This window comes from Oreochromis aureus, linkage group 1 (genome assembly GCF_013358895.1).
Source record: "Oreochromis aureus strain Israel breed Guangdong linkage group 1, ZZ_aureus, whole genome shotgun sequence".
Lineage (NCBI taxonomy): Eukaryota > Metazoa > Chordata > Actinopteri > Cichliformes > Cichlidae > Oreochromis > Oreochromis aureus.
Window position 1 is genome coordinate 34715263 of NC_052942.1, and position 17079 is coordinate 34732341.

The 17079-nt window shown below is 38.1% G+C and overlaps 1 protein-coding gene across 4 annotated transcripts in view; it reads left to right on the forward strand.

The window, feature by feature from the left end:
- The first annotated feature begins 8589 nt into the window (after positions 1–8589).
- LOC116325647 (A-kinase anchor protein 13) overlaps positions 8590–17079 on the forward strand; it is a 124764-nt gene continuing 116274 nt past the window's right edge. For all 4 annotated transcript variants that reach the window (XM_039613087.1, XM_039613093.1, XM_039613100.1 and 1 more), the window contains exon 1: positions 8590–8990. The gene's annotated coding sequence lies outside the window, so the exon portion shown is untranslated. The remainder of the gene's footprint in view (positions 8991–17079) is intronic.

Consider the following 17079-nt stretch of genomic DNA (forward strand, 5'->3'; position numbering starts at 1 on the left):
ATTTAACCCCTCCTCCAAGCCCCACCTGTGACTGCCTTTACTCATCCATGTAGGGACACTATCCACCAATCACACATTGCAGTTCTTTATTACGCCATCATGACATCTACAGACTTGCGCATCCACATAATCCACCCTCTCGGCCTGTTATTCTGGCCCTGCCTCCTGTCAGCGTTAATGATACTGTGTCAAAGCTGTGCACACTTGATGTAGACCCTAAGAATGAAAATTTGTGCTTGGGTTTTACACTTTGTAATGTCTCTGTCCTTCATTTGCAGAGCTGTGTCCTCTGGCAGCACAGTGAGATTGCAGCTGATGGTGCCCGCCATAGGCCTGCCTCAGGAGGAGGGGCAATCCCTGCAATGAATTGAGGAGACGTCTCATGCAAACATCCAGGAAATGAATGGCTTCCAGGGGAGGATTCTGGGAAGGCGTGATAAACCCACTCTTGCATCCCTTTTAGTCTAACATGAACTCACTATTTACTGCTTTTACCTCCTATGAAATCTATATAGACTGCAAGACCAAATAAATTTTGTTTCCATGACCTTTGACATCCTTGCAACCTTGCATTATTATGGAATTAAAGTTTATTTTTGAGTCAGTGTCATACAAACAACTACACGCTACTATATGTTTTGCATTGACTTAGGTATTGACTTGGGTTAAGGAAATTATTTGCTTTCTCTCCTTTTCATGTCTAATGCGAACTCAATTGTTGCAGCTGTTTGTTTACAGTCTGATTTGCTTAAAATACTGTTTATAAGACCCTCAGGGTTTCTGCATCTTCTGTTCAAGTGTCAGTTCTTTTCAGCACTGCAGTTTCCTTTTGTTGAGTGCCTCATCTTCTATATATGTGGGCGCAAAATAACTTTAAGATAACAAGGCGGAGAAGAATACAGCAAACAAAACCCTGCTGGTACAATTACTGAGACATAGCTTGGTGTTTTTTCTCATCTGCTGACTGGGCCTTAATGGAGTCAGTGTTACATAGCTTAGAGAGGACGCTCCACATGATTGTGGATCTCCAAGTTAAAGCCGAGTCTTATATGTAGCTCATTTGCCCTGTTCTTCATATTTGCCTATAGTTGAAAGATAAAAAACTATATATGAAAAATATGATCCAACCGACTTTCTGTCAATCTTGTAGAAATGGTAATAGATGAAATTTATGAGTTTTTTCTCCCAGCTGAGTAAACATTGTTTTGTGGAGTATATTCAGAAGCAGAAAACTAATGGTTTTACATACAAATTTTCTGGTGAAATCTAAGTGAGGCCTCTTTGTTTATTTCCCCAGCTGTGCTTATCATGAATTATTAGTATGGAGTCGCTGTGCCTTCATGCCTCCTGTTTGCTCCTAATTAAAGAGGAAAGATCTGAGGGAGTTAATCTGCTGAGCTTTAGTGAATGGAGGTGGGATGTGGTGGCGGGTGGGAGACGGCCTGGGTCTGACCACCCCAAATCCCAATCATCTGGTTGGACACGACAACTTAGCTTAAGTCACCTGACCTGCTCTCTGGCATGGATCCAGGACTGCATGCAAAGACACATAGAAGTGTGAAGAAACAAAGCAGTTGGTTAACTTCAATTCTGGGTGTGAACAAAATGCAGTCATGGTTTTGCATCGCTGGAGTCATTTGAACTGGTCAAGAAATGCTCCAGAAACTTAGTGTGCATGCTCTGATTGGTGGAACACACACTGAGTTTATGTGACAGTGATTTGTACTGTGGTGTGTTTAGACTGCACAGAGAATGTAAATCCCAGGTGATGAGGATCAAATGGACTTACTGACCTGCAGCACCACAGATACTGACATCTTGTGGGCACATCTGGGACTGAGATTATTGATAAATGCTTTTAATTACAAAAACATTATTGATTTATGTCATCGAGATCTTTATTGTGACCTTTCACTGAACACTGTGGAAATAAGCTACACGAGGCCTCATGTCAGGCTCATAGGAAATACTCGTAAATGTTAATTTTGGTATTTTCCTGGCATTTGTTGATACTAAAATACAAGCATCCACATATTCATCACACACAATGACTGTGGGGTGGCAGTCTGGATGTCAGCCAGTCCATTCAGCTGAATGACAGCAGCATGACTGGTGCACTGTTATCTGTGCAATTATACCACACAGTATCATGATAATAAGGTGCACTTTGAAGTTTGAAGCTTTTTTTGCACACCGAGATGAAGAAAATAAGGAACTGATGGTAAGAATTTCACACCCAAAGTCAATTTAAAGTTGACAGTTACAGAGAATTGGTATGAAGTATCCTGAGAATTGTTGTACCTGTAAGGTAAGCATGTGAAAAGCTCTGCTGTAACAAATGGTGGGTGGCAGCTGAGTGAACAGTGCTGCCGAGAAAACAGACAGCTACAGCCCAGAGGAAGCTTTTATCTTTATGGTGTCAGAACTTTTTATGCTGAACATGTGTCAACTTTCCCAAAGTAACAATGATATGAAACTTCAAAGAACAATAGTGGGGGCATCTTGTGGCACGATATTTTTTAACATACAAGCTGTTTATTTACATAGAGATTTTATTCATCCTTTCCTTACATTTAATCTAAAACTGCATTTATCAGTATGCTTATATTAAAGGTTAAATGACTATATGCTATTTCTGAGGGATCAGCCACAATCAAAACTAACAAACAAAATAATAACCTCTTCATCTTTGAATTCAGGTGTTTTCACTTGCTGGTATATAAAATCAAACACCTAGTCATGCAGCCTCTCTTACTAACATTTAAAAAATAATGGGTAATTCTTGTGGGTTCATTTAATTCTAGTATGGTAGTGTTATCGCATGTGGTTCCCAAATTTTGGGAACCACATGTGTTGTTCATGTGTTATGGGGTATTTATTGTGTTGTTCACAGGTGGACAGGAATCCAGCAGTGCTGCTTTAAATCAAGCTGGCATGTTATCTAAATCAGATTTTGAGCAAATTTTGACACAAAAAAAATCTATATGATGCTGCAAAATATAACAGAGCCTTATTTTATTATGTAAAAATAACCCTTATAATCAATCTTTTACCACAAGTGACTATTATTATTTGTATTATTATTATTATTATTATTATTATTATTATTATTATTGTTATTATTATTATTATTGTTATTAGTAGTAGTAGTAATAACAATAAGAAGAATAATACTATGGGTTTACTAACTTTCACTTCCACCTTTCTAATAATTATCAAAGCCACTAGAAGATGTGATAATGACACTACGGGTGTGTAAAAATGGCCTATGTTGGCTTGTGATTTCCTGTTCTGTTTAGTTTTTTCCCTAAAGGTGACCATATCTGGCTGAGATGCAGTTTTAGGTGTGGCTTGCAAGTTTTCTTAGCACGCTGCACCTTCAGTCAATATGGGTGGATTGCACAGACATAGACACCTTCTAATTAACTGTAAGTAACATAACAGTAAAATATTACAATTTCATTTATCCAACCTGGAACACAGACCTCTTTGGCTAGCTGTCGAGGCAGTTAATTATAATTAACCACACAACTTGCCATGCTATTTGTCAGGTAATTGCATTTAAAATGTTTGAAATCGCCACCAACACTGCAAACGCAGGCAGTTCAATTCAGTGCCTCCAATAAGCTCAGGTCATTTTTTAAAAAAGACTTAGCAGTCTAGTCACTTGGAGTGGCTACATTCCTTACTTTAAACCTTTTACTAACTAAATAGATGCGTCAGCGAATAAATACCCTATTGTCTAGCTATGGAGAATACTGTTTTTGTACTATAAGCATGTTTTATTTCTACTGTAAAGTCCCAGACACAAAGGCCTAGAGACTGGTTGGAGACCCCTGGTAACCAGTGGTCTATAGGGGAAATGCATTATTCATTATGTATTCATTTTGCCAACCACCTAATAGTTATTTAGCAGATGCTGGAGGTTATACAGATTTGGGGTTTCCAGGGGGGTCATCATCCGAAATCTAGGTCTGTGCAGCTGGGTCTTGAAGGTGAGCTTTCTAACATCGGGGTCTGTGAGGACTGACTGACTTTTTGAGCCAGCCTCAAGTGGCTTAGATGAGCTGTATGCACAAGCGTCCTATGGAGTCAGTTTTTGTAAATGGGCAGCTATGACTGCTTTGTTAAACAAGGTTAAAACCTAAAAACTGAACCTCAAGCAAGATCCCTGGAGCGTTATGTGTTTATAAATTTAAAAACCACAAACAAAAGAGCTGCTAAATTGACCTTGAGTATTAAAAACACTTTCAAACATCTCCCCACTGTGGCTGTTTGGACTGCAAACATTTCCCAGTGTAGCTTTAACTGTATATAAACAACAAGGGTCAGAGTTAAAAGACTTCTGGACACTGGTGCTGAGTGAGAGGGGCCTTCCACTGAGCTGTGAGGCAGTTTATTCTGAAGGCACTTCAGTCAAATGATATGCCTCTCGCTCCTCTCTCTGCCACCTCCTCCCTCCTCTTGCAACTACTGCGTTTTGTCTCTCTGTCCAAGTGTTTACTCAGGATGGGGCTTTTTTTTTTTCCAGCTCTATCTCTTCCATCCAAATCCTCCAACTTACAAAACCTTCTTTTATCACCACACAAAGGCAGCTATGTACTTCTTTGTGTCATGCTTGTTACCCCGTCTCACTCGTGTTCTGGCACTCTGTAGACCGCCCCTGCTTCATCATTCTCCCCACATCCCTCCACTCCTCCTCCAGGCTGCAATAATGTGTCTAAGTGCAGCTCGGTATGGCTGTGAATGGGGACCCTTTTCAATACCACCTGCCATTTATCTAACCCTCGGCTGGTTACAGGTGCAGGAGAGAGGCGTAGCTCTGAGCCCAGATGCTCGTGATGGCTGGGAGGCCTGGATCCCTGCTGGGCCTCCAAAACAACTTTTATGTGGTTCAATTTCACGTACAGTGATGGAAAGAGTACGCCTGTTGTGTTGATGACACCGTACGCATGTGTTTGATGAGGTGCCAGATACCAGCGTCTTTGCAGAAAGGTGAGCTTTAAAGATGGTAGGACAGTTTTATGTCTTTGTATGAGTTTCAGGTAAAATCTTGATAGCTTTTATTTCAGGTTCAGCATTAAATATTTAAACATTTTCTAGTTTCTAGTGTTTTTATATGTATGTTTATGACATCAAAGCTTTCATCTTTTTCAGCATGATCAGTATTTTCATTTTTGTGAAACAACAAAAATGGAAGCACAATAACCCGTGATTCCCAGAATTGTGCAGAAATTTAGTCTAAAAATGTTTTATTTATTTTACACCCATCTATCCATCAGGCCTAATGTAAGTCTGTATGTTCTGCTGCAGCCAAAGACACACCATTGGAGATTATGGGGTATTTATTGTGATTTTCTCTTTCTGGCAAGAGACATTTACTTGCACAAGGCAGCAGAGTGGTCTGATTTATCAGTAATGCTTTTGTCACAGCTGTGATCCATAACAGCAGATAATCTGTGCTGAGGATGGAGTGAAACTGCCTCAAACTCAAATTCTGAGCTGGGAACTGATATTCAGAAATATTTTTCTCATTCTGACGGGTCAGTCTGTCCATACAGGCAACCAGTCATCTATCTAGACTCTTAGTTGGTTCATGAAGTTACACAGTAGATTTTTTTTTTTTTTTAGATTTTTACTTATCAAGATTTTTTTTTCCTGCCCCAGGGACACTGTGATATTATTAAAAGTGATTACATCTGGAAGTGTGGCCTCACATGCCAGCAAGGCTCAGCTGAAAAACCCTGACTTTTTTTTTTCATTAGCAGATAAATAAAATCTGAGCTCGGTTCATGTCATTCTAAAGATCCAGAAATAACTCTGGCTTGATTTTAAACACATAAGCATGCATTATCTTTTTTTTGAATGAGGATATGTGATGGTATTTGCAAGCTCTAATTCATTTTGTTGATGCCCGAAGGCAAATAATAGAAGCCACAAACAACATACATTTATTTATTTATAAATCTGGCCGGCTAAAGCCAGAGGGAATGAAAGCTCCTTTTCAGTGGTGCCCTGCTTTGTATCAGTATGTGCAAGAATGATGAAAGGTAAGGTTATTCTAAACATTGCATTCTTTACAAGACTGAGTAAACCGAGCACACAAGGTCTTGTTTTTGTGCTCTTTTCTTTCTTTCTTCCTGTTGATATTTGACACAGAAAGAGACTAATGTATTTCATGGGTTGGAAACTCTACTTATGTTTGTGTTTCCAGCATTTTGGAGGGGGTGTTATAAAAATTTCAAACAGCATCCCTTTACCAGTATATTGATGTAATGCGTTGGGAACAGAGATCCTTGCAGAAAACCTCCTGTGCCTGCAGAGGGCAGCTGAAACCACAGGAGTTTTTCTTCGCCCCTCTGCCTGGAAGGGATTTGCAGTCATGATGAGACAGCACTGAAACTCGCTGTTCTACATTATAAGCATCTACTTAATGTTTGCACTGCTGAAAAATGAAAGCGCCTGTGATTCACAATGCAATGTCAGGAGATTGTAGTTTTCACCTCTCATCACTGGGTCCAAATCATAGATCATAGATAGTCTAAATCATAGATCGCTTTTTGATACGTTACCAAACTGAAAAAGGGGAAAGCAAGAAAGGAAGCTTAATGTGTTTGGAATCAGTGACCTTTACTGTACTGTATGGCATGCAACCAATATGGATAAAATGAATTCAGTGTCTTTGTGTAATGCATTTTAATCTCTGTGTAGTGTTACTAACGACTAATGTTGCTACAAGACGTGATTTATAGCAGCCCTGTGCAGAGCAGTTCTGTGACTTCAGCAAAGTAATAATAGAAAAGTAGAGTCCGTCCAGCATATAAAGGTCACTGTAGTTCAGAGAAGCTACAACTTAAATTAAGCAAAATGTGCAGGAACCTTCACTTAATTTCTTCTTTAGCCTTATTACAGAAAGCAGTGTAGGATCACTGTCTGTCAGCTGAGCAGCAGTTAGTGGTTAAAGTTAGTGGCTTGAACCTCTCCCTTCAAAATAAAGGTTTATCTGGTGGAAGATGGGGTTTGCTATGGTTTCAGCGTATTTGACTACAAATAAATTAGTAACTACAAAATTTCATTTATAGTTACATTATCTGGATTTGTGTGACTATGTTTTTGGGTAGTTAGATTTTCAATATGCTGATGAATTTTACTGTATAAAATAAAATCAAAGTTACCACTCTTTCTTCTAGTTTCTACTAATGACAATTTGTGAACTATGAAGTTATTTTATTTCTTTTTACTTAATGAAAATCGAAAATGGAAACTTTGAATACGTGTTTCCCTGTCATTACACAGAGCAAAGTGCTTTGTGTGTGTATGTTGTGGAAGTGTAGTTTCAAGCACTATATTTTTAAATTATTTTTAAAAATCTGGATATGATCTGCTGTCAGTACTGAGTGTTGGGAAATGCGTGACAGTTGTACTGAAAAATAAAAATAAATATACAATTATGTTGCTAGTTACAATAATTGCCATGTAAGTGACATAATTCCCAAATAATCTGACCCATCATAGGACCAATAAATGTTGTAGTACTTCCAACCATTCCATTAGAAAAATGCAATACAGACTATTGCATTGGGCCATACAAACAAATTTTAGCTTCTAAGTTTAAAAATTCATTTAGACACATGGCAGAGTGATGCCAAACCATTATCGTTTGTTTGTGTGTTTGTATTTAAGACGATGTCTCCCAGAGCAGGCGGTGTCAGACACACTGGAAACCACTGGATGCAGTCATCCTTCAAATCATTTGCATGCATTACTGTTACTAAACGCATTACTATTCCTGTTGTTCTGTTACTGCACAGTAATGTAAATGTCTTGAAAGTTTAAAGTGCTTTTTTTTTGTGGATCTATTCAAAGTTTTGGTAAGGCTGCAATTAAGAAAAAATGTTAGAAGTATTTTTTATTTGCATTGTGAGCATAAAGTCAAAATTTTGAAAGTGAAATTGAAAATATATGTAAAGAATAAAGTAAGTTTAAAGAATAAGATCAGCTCCCAAAGTTGTCACTCTGTAGTGTGATTAAATAATTTTTAAGCACAAGACATTTTTCAGGGGCAGCTGTGCACTAGCTGCCCCTAATTTGACTTAATAACGGTAACATTTCAACTGTATTCTTGGAATAGTTCCTTGATTCTCTTAATACTTGAGTTTTAGTCTTGTAATTTCATCTTTAATTCTGAAAAAAATTACTGTTTCATCTGGATGTAACTTTTCACTTATATTCCGACATTCTGACTTTATTCTCAATGCAATGTTTCAGCTCCACCCATATGTTTTATTTTCATAGCTATCACAATTTCAACTTTATTCTCAAAATAAAAATGAAAAGTCCTTCTCATATATTCCTTTCTTATTTATGACACAGACTTTCACGTAGTTTTCATTTTCAAGTTTTTCCAAGTAACTTTGAATGTGTTTTTATTCAGTGATTTAGTCATTAGTTCGGTGGTATGCGGTCCATGACACCTTGGTCCTAGTAGCCTGCAGGGGTCGTGTTCTTTTATTATGAAAAGCACAGACGGGATGTTAATCTGATCTTTCCAGCTTCCTCCGTTTTTTCATTTCGACTCTGGGGAGCGACCACGATACTTTTTGAAAAACCCGGATAGTGACCGTTTCACAATATTAGTTCCCTCTCGAAGTAATTTTTGGGAAATCACTAAAGTTACTCAAGCCCCCCTCACGAGTTTACACTGACTTCCTCTTGTCTGAAAGTCTACTCCATGAAAAACAAACCACTGAGCTTTTAATAGTCCTCGTGCAGACTCCTCCCCATTGAGTTGTCCTGGGAAACACTAACAACTCTGAGAAAGTCAGTCTTGTTCCTTGAAGAGGACACTTTTGGTCTGAAAACCTGATCGCTGCGCAACTTTTCACTCTTTTTTTAAACATCCAAATACTGCGAGTTCACCAACAGGAGGATTATTATGTGTTCAGAACATTATTTTTCATCTTCTTCACGCTGAGCTTCAACTGCTGAAGGTAAGAGGACTCCTTTACAATGTAAACCCGTTATCAGCTGTACTATGAATGGAGCCCGGCGTGGCTTTGTACGTATCAGGGTTGTTTTACATTGAGAGAAGTTGTTAAATGGCTGCTGGGTGGGTTTGTTAACGTGTTGCTTGGTGGCCATGACATCTTAGAGCCTGTGGGGCCAAAAGCTGGAGCTTCTCACATTTCTGCTAGCTTTAAAACGGCGAAGACCAACATAGAGGTGTAAAATGATACTGTACAAAAGAAGCTAAAGTTTAGGAGGTAAAGAAGAAATGCATGTGACTTATGCAAGTATGCTTATATCACCACACCGAAAGCTCTCATACTAGCATTAAATGTTGTGCTCATTAGATAATAGTATTTAGGATTTTATTATTTAAGGATCCCTATTATTCTTTATACGTTAACTCTACTAAAGTAGCTTTGCATGATTTCAACTAACCCTTATCTTATACTAGGCCCCTCATTTCCACCACCCAGCTCGCTGACCTTCTTTTACCATGATTTCAGTCTGTATAACCCCCACCAAGGGAATTTTAAACCAAATTTTCCTGGTGTTTGGGCTTGGTTAGAAAAGTCCTCAGGTGTATGTAGTTTAAATAGATCAAGTCATAAAATAGTCAAAGAGTAACTTTGCATGATTCAGAGTTCAAAGTAATCATTATTTATCTCATACTGGGCCTCAGTGTAGCTCTTTAGTTCGTGCGTTTCCAGAAAAGAAGCTGTTTTAGCTTCTTCTCCAAGTTTTTTGTGATTGGCTGTCTGTTGCAAACAAAGTCTGAAAGCAGGTGGGTGGGTCTGCTACCGGCTTGAGTTATTTAAAAAAAATTAAGATATATCTCTCATCTCTTGCATCTGAGATGAATATTTTAAAGAGATCCCTTCTTGTTGATATGATACAGTTTTAAGGGTAGAAAAAACTGTCAGAAACCAGGCATTTAGAGCTTTTTTTGGCACATAGAGATTACTTGAATATACGTGCCGTGTTTAAAATAAGCATCCACCAATGTGCCACACTAATACCACACAGCATGGTGGTAAGCACTGTTGCCTCATAGAAGAAGATTCTGAGTTTGTATCCATCATCTAGTGACCATCTTCTCCTCATGGGTTCTCTTTGGGTACTCTGGCTTCCTCCGACAGTCCAAAAACCTGCTAGTGAGGTTAGTTCAATTGGTGATTCTACACTGCCAAAAGGTGTGAATGTGAATAAAAATGGTTGTCTGTATCTCTATTTTAGTACAGTGACAGAATGGCAACCTGTTCAGGGTGTAACCTGGCTCTTGCCCGTTTGCAGCTTGGCTAAGTAGCATGTCCCACTGCAACCCTGAACTGGATAAGTGGAATAAGATAATAAGGTGAACTAGGAAAAGTATCATAGATCCAGTTAAAATGAGATAAGGAAATTAAGAACTAAACCAGCAATATCAGTTATTATTGTCTTACACAGATTTATCAGTAGTTGTTAAATGGTTATTTGATATGTGGTAATAAGAAAACGAATATATATATATGTATGTGTATATATGTGTGTGTGTTTGTGTGTGTGTGTGCGGGAATGATGCGAAATGATGTCATTACATAGTTTGTTTAGCATAGCATATTCTCCATTGTTTACAATAGTCTCAGCACTGTCGTAAAAAAGGAAGGTGAGCGTGAGTAGCCTGTCTCTGGTTCAAAGTACCATAGAGGAGAACGACCTGATTGCTTCGAGCTGATAGGAGGCCAATCGTAAGCACCTGGATGAATGTGTGCCATGAAAAATGAAGGTAGCTCTGGTAAGGTCTATCTATGTGCAAATGTAAAAAGAATCCGAAATGGATACATCCTCAACAGTGATGTCATAGTTGGTTCTCAAGAAAAGGCCTGAAATTTAATTTAATAATCAGCTATATTTACTATGTCATTCTGAGAGAAATAAAATTGATTTGTCTGATTACTTATTTTCACATGATTGACCTTTACCACTCTTATGGATTTAACGAGGAACACTCAGATTACCCAGTTGTTATCAGGGTTTTTTATTCACTCAAAGTTGGGCTTTTGGGGTGATTACACCTGTTTTGTCTGTTTATTAAATTAAATGAATTTAATTTAAAATTAAATCAAAATGTAAATTAAATTATGTTAATTATTAAATTAACAAAATTATCTTTAACCAAACATAAATCAACCGGTTTCATAAAAAAAATTGTTGGAAGGCCAAAACCTCTTTGGCACCATTTTTCTTTTGTTTTTTGTATGAAGCTGAAACCCTGGTAACTGTCAATAATTATACTGACTCTACACCTAATAAACCCCCCACAGAGCACAATAACAAATTAAAGTCATTGTTGGGTTGGGCAGATACTTAAAATCTTTTCAGGGCTATTCTTTTCCTCATTAAGGAAGCCTACTTGCAAGAGCTGATTTTACTTCCTGGTTTGTTGGGAAGGTCTGCACACATGTAAGCAAAAGCAGTGGCCTACTAATTCACTTACACCCGCTTGACCTCACCCATTTGAACATGTTCAAAGGACCAGAGGCACCAAGACATGGCTGCTTTCTGGGTTCCCATGTTGTAACACACCCATAGCTTTGCTCTGAAGTCACAACACGAGCCTCATCTTCTTTGCTTCCTGGTTAATTTGACTTTATCCCACTTGCCTGGGTAAAAGCAGTGAAGCCGATCAGTGGCTTGTTTAAAGAGAATCTTCTTATTCTCTTAAAAAGAGTCGGGTGCTAAATGTTTTACATTTTTCCAGTGTCTTTGAGGATTATCTCTGGCCTCAACATCAACACTAATCTGACAAGTGATTCTACGCTTTCTTAATACTCACGCTAACACCCAGTCTATAATAATGTTGGATCCTTGGATTCCACACTAGTGTTTCGTCTTTAAATAAGCCCTAGTTTAATGGCAAGAGTAAAAGTGAGAACAGGTGACAGCGCTCACGTTTGTTGTCACTCCTTCATAGTGGAGTGACCCTGGTAATCTGACTTGTTTACAGAGATTTCCTGCTGTCATTGTTGACTTGGTAGAACTGGCTCTGTTATCTATCAAGCAGCCCACTTATCTATTTTTCTATCGCTCCATGCATGCCTTTGACTGTGCAAGTGTCCTGTAAAAATGAGTCGGCGCCAATGAATGTAGGCCAAGTATTCATCACCCCCATATTATATTCTTTGACCCAGAGTGAAAGAAGGAAATGGACCTGTTAGGGCTGTTCGATATAACGATATATATCGGATGACGATAGAAAAACGTCTATCGTTTCATTTTACGCTATCGTTTGTTTCGTGGTCATAAAATAAACTGTTTACGGCAATATTTTTCATTATTTTGATGGTCACTGTAGTGGCTATATTAATTTCCTAAAGTTCTCTCTTTCTCTTATATTTAATATAACCACACTACAGACGGACAAGCGCTTGTTTTTATGCGTTGTCGTTAGCAACAACGACGGTAAAACCACCTCGTGTCCGCTTGTTTATTTTCCACATAAACCTTTCACAATAAAGCTCAAGATCCTGTTGAGACTTTTCAAAATAAACTGAATCACGTGAAAGATGCAGAGTATTTACGGATGAGAAGCAAAAAGAGCCGTCAGGTGCTAAAAAAAAATAAACCTTAGACTCAAACGTTAGAACAGCCTTTTCCCCGCAGCACGCCATGTAATAAATACTCACAAAGAAAACGGAGGGTGTTACAACCTATGTCTAAAAATGTATCGTTTCATGCATCAGTTAAAACACTCGACTCCAGGTACGCGACGCCCAGCTGGAAACACTTCACGCAAGTCGAGCTGCCCGACATTCACAGAATTTACAGAAAATGTTACATTTTTGTGATTTATATCGTTATCGGACGATAGATGTCTTAATATCGGGATATGAGATTTTGGTCATATCGCACAGCCCTAGGACCTGTTACGACTTCCTTCTTGAAACCTCTTACAAAGTGGGTGTGTCACATTTGCAGTATTGCTTCACCTAGTTGATATGAACTTTTATGTTGCAAAAGGAAATTTCCAAGTTGATAAATATGGAGCAAATATATTGTAGAGATGTGAGATTGCAGTGCCTTAATTATTAGTACTTTGACAGCGAGTACAGAATAGCTTTATAAAGACTTAGAATCAGCCCTTCAAACTCACCTAGTTCATTAACTTTACACTTCTATACTTCAAATGTGCTTTGTACTTGTGTATTGTATCATTGTGTTTGAATAATGTTAAACTGTTTTCTCAGTGTTTGAGCAGTTGCTTATCCTGTCAGGTGTTGGTCAAAGAAGTTTTCAGTTGCAGTAATTCAAAATCATCCAAATTTTCACGACTGTTTGTGAATTTAATGGGAACCTGTTCATTTTCACCTTCCATATTGGTCTTTTTGAGGACACTGCTAGATAAGCTTTGTATGTTTTGCCATTTAAAATAATCCTTATTTCACTAATATTGGGCCTTGGTGTGGCCTTAGTTCTTCCACTGTATGAAGTAAGCCCTTGCGGCCTCTCTCCTTTTAAGGGCACCCTCCCTTTAAACTAGCTTTGAACAGCAGGTCGGTTTAGCTTTATGCACACATCCAGAGCTTTTTGACTGAAATGACTGGTAAGGATATTTGCTCTTATACATATCTGCTGTCATACAACTCTAAGAGTAGGAAAAGAACTATCTGAAACTGGGCGTTGAGTGGAGTATGAAGCCTGAGCATTACTTTGACAGTTTCTTCATTATTTGAAACTTTGGCCATAATTTTAATGGGCATCTATAAATTTAAGAGAAAGCATAATAAGTCTAATTTAATATTTTACAAACATGTTTATTCACTTTCCTTTGAAGATTTAGATGTGAAGATGAGTGTGAAATTCAAAACACTAACTTGAGATTTGCAAACCAGAATGAAATGTTAATATCGTCATTTTGTTAGAGTGGCACTTACTGGATATGTTGTCTTTTAAAAATGGTCTCAAACCATGTATTATATCCATCTTCAGATGATGGTATTAACAAGCATGACAGAAAGTAAGTGCAACAGTAAACCGAGCTGCAGCTGAGCTCTTTCACTGCCAACACATTTTAAAAACCAGTAAACATCATTCCACATTTTTTTTCCATAAGACACAAGCTATCGGGAGAGGACTGTGCAACTTTTCCACTAAACAAAAGCTTATTAGTCTGCTCTCTGCGTCTTTCCCTGTAAAATTCAGGCTAATTTCTTAGGACGTCCTAGTTAGCGATATATGTTTTGCTCCGTTATGAGAGACAAATGAAAGAGGAGTTGGCCTCCCATTTTGAGTACTGTAAATTTCCATGAGGATCCTGCTGGCTCCAAGCAGAACCCCATCAATTTCTCAACTTAACAAACCCCCTAATTTAATGATGATGGAGGATACGCACAGTGTGGGCCTTGTAATTACACTGTATTTGCTATAGAATGGAAGCATAAGAGGAAGTCTTACAGGTACTAGTTCATCATGTAGTGCTGTCTCAGGGATAAGTTTTGGTATGCCTGGGAGGGCGACTGCTGAATTCCCCACTGATATTCACAATAAAGCCTTGACTTAGTTTTTGTTAAGGCTGGAATCGCTGGAATCCTCTCAGCACGCCAAACAGCAGCCGCACTCATTGTTCCAAAACAGCAGCTATTTCCACAGCTTGTCCAAACTTTGTGCCCTGGAGGAGAGTTTATTTTCTCCTGGAAATTATTGAGCACGCTTTGATGTTAGTTGTTAATGTGCCTATGTTGATATCAAAATTTGACATCATGAAAAGTACCAGCTTTGTGACAAAATGCTAACTTTGATTTCTTAAAGTTTGCTTATGATGAATTATTTACAACCCTCTTTCTGTTACCAACATGTGCAGCAGGATTTTATAATCCTGTAAACAAGTATAACCGTAGCAGTTTCTCCATTTGCATGCATTCTGCTAAACCCTCTGTTATTTACTTGTGTTTGATCAGATTAGCTCTTTTTAATGACACAGATGTCAGATAATTTAAATCACCTCGAGAATTGGTTAGAATAGCCTTTTATTAAAAACCTAATAATAAATATAACTCTGGGAATTTCTTTATTGAACAGAAATAAGCCTTTGTGTGCCAACACAACGGGAAGACAAAAAGAACAAACAGAAGACAACATACAAAAACTGGATTGCCTGGATGGATGAGGAACAAACCAGCTTGAATATTTACTAGCGGATTTAAAGGCATCTGGAGGAGGTCTTGTGTTTACATAGTGAAATCTGATTTCAGTATGCAGGTGATGTTTGGGAGCCGTACTTGTGAAACAAAGGTGTGCGAGATACTCAAAAGGTTATGATGATCTGCTAATTTACTTGATTTACTTAAACTAGCTAACTGATTATAAAGCCTGCCAGGATACAAACCAACTAACATCACTGTTAGTTGACTTCTGACCAGAAGTCATGAGATATATCACTACAACACTTCTTTCTGAATGTTGGTCCACTGCTTTTTTTCTACCTCACAGTTAACATGTAGAAGAATACATTGCAACAGTTTCCTTTATTTGTAAGGTGTTACATGTGTTTTATTCTGAAAGTTCTGTCGCTGCTAAACCAGACCTGTGCCGTGTCTCCTTGGTGCTACTGTCGCACTGGAGAAAACGGTAATTGAAGACTGAGGCACAACCAAAATTATTGACTGTGTTCAATAAACTTGTGATCTTGTTTCCTTTGAAGTACTTGATTCGAAAACAGGGAACAGGTCTGCGACCACTCACGCTCAGTCGCCGTCTTCAAAGTGACTTTGGTGCATCAAGATGGAGATAAAGTGGCAATAAGATGAAGTCTTAGTCAGCTATTGATTTGCAGTTGAATGGGATCAAATTGGCAATTACATGCAATCTGTTGACTGTAATATGGTGATAAATGATGAATATGTGAAAATTAGAAGTCTGACATGGAAATTCACATGTACTACATAGACTTACATAGGTTTGAAAACATAAATTCGCTTGGCAAACGTGCTTTTATATAGGAACGTAACCAGAATGCAGTCATTCTCGTCTCAAGCAGGTTGCCATCGTATGATTGACTAGCTAATTGGCAGATTAGCTAATAGACCCTGTGCACGAGAAAATGCTAACTTCCTGGTTTGAGACCGGATGTTTCAAAACTTGAAAACGGAAAGATCGCGTTAAGTTACAAAGAGCAGAAGGTGGGAACACTCATCACTGTTGTGTCATAAAAAATCTAATGATCAATTTTGACGTTTAAAGAGTTTAGATCGATCAGTTGTTTACATCACTCAACACAAGCAGAACTGCATTACAGAATCAGAAGACACATCGTCCACATTCAGAAGCACATCTCTGTATAGTGACTGGTCTTATGATTTAAACAGGCAAATGTTCAGCATTCAAACTACAGGTGAAGAATAGTCAAACCAGATGTTTCCCCCGTTATGTCGATATCAGCTGGTCAAGTACACACCTACACAGCATGTTAACAAACCGTGAAAAAAAGCCACACAAAAAATGAATGATTGCTGGTAAGGGTTTCTATACATTAGTATTTACGAAAGGTATGTTGTGACTTACCTTCAAAATTACAGTGGTCCCTCGCTATAACGCGGTTCACCTTTCACCTCGCTGTTTTGCAGATTTTTTTAGTGCAAGCTTGCATGCTTTTTTTTTTTTTACATCACATTGTGTCCTGCGTCCTGATCGCTGCAGACGATCTCCTCCGTGCCGTCTCTCCTGTACAGTACAGAATCGCTGCATCGATTGCTAACAGTGTGACTCTGAAGTCCAGTACTGTATGTAGAGCTGGGCGATATAAGATTTTTTCATATCACGATATGTTTTTTTCATTTCAGGCGATAACGATATATATCACGATATAAGCCAAATAACTATATTTGTAAGATTTAAATGTGCCCTTGCTCACAAGTAAAATGTGAAATAATTAGCAGCTTGTTTTAATTAAAATATTTATTTCCCATAATAAGTTCAACAGGGTAGATGTACTTAAGGAACATGAGACTTCAGTTTCAGATAAATAAAGGCAAATATTGCAAACTACACAAAACGCAGCTGCTAAAGCGTTTAAGTTTCAAAATAGAACAAACAAAA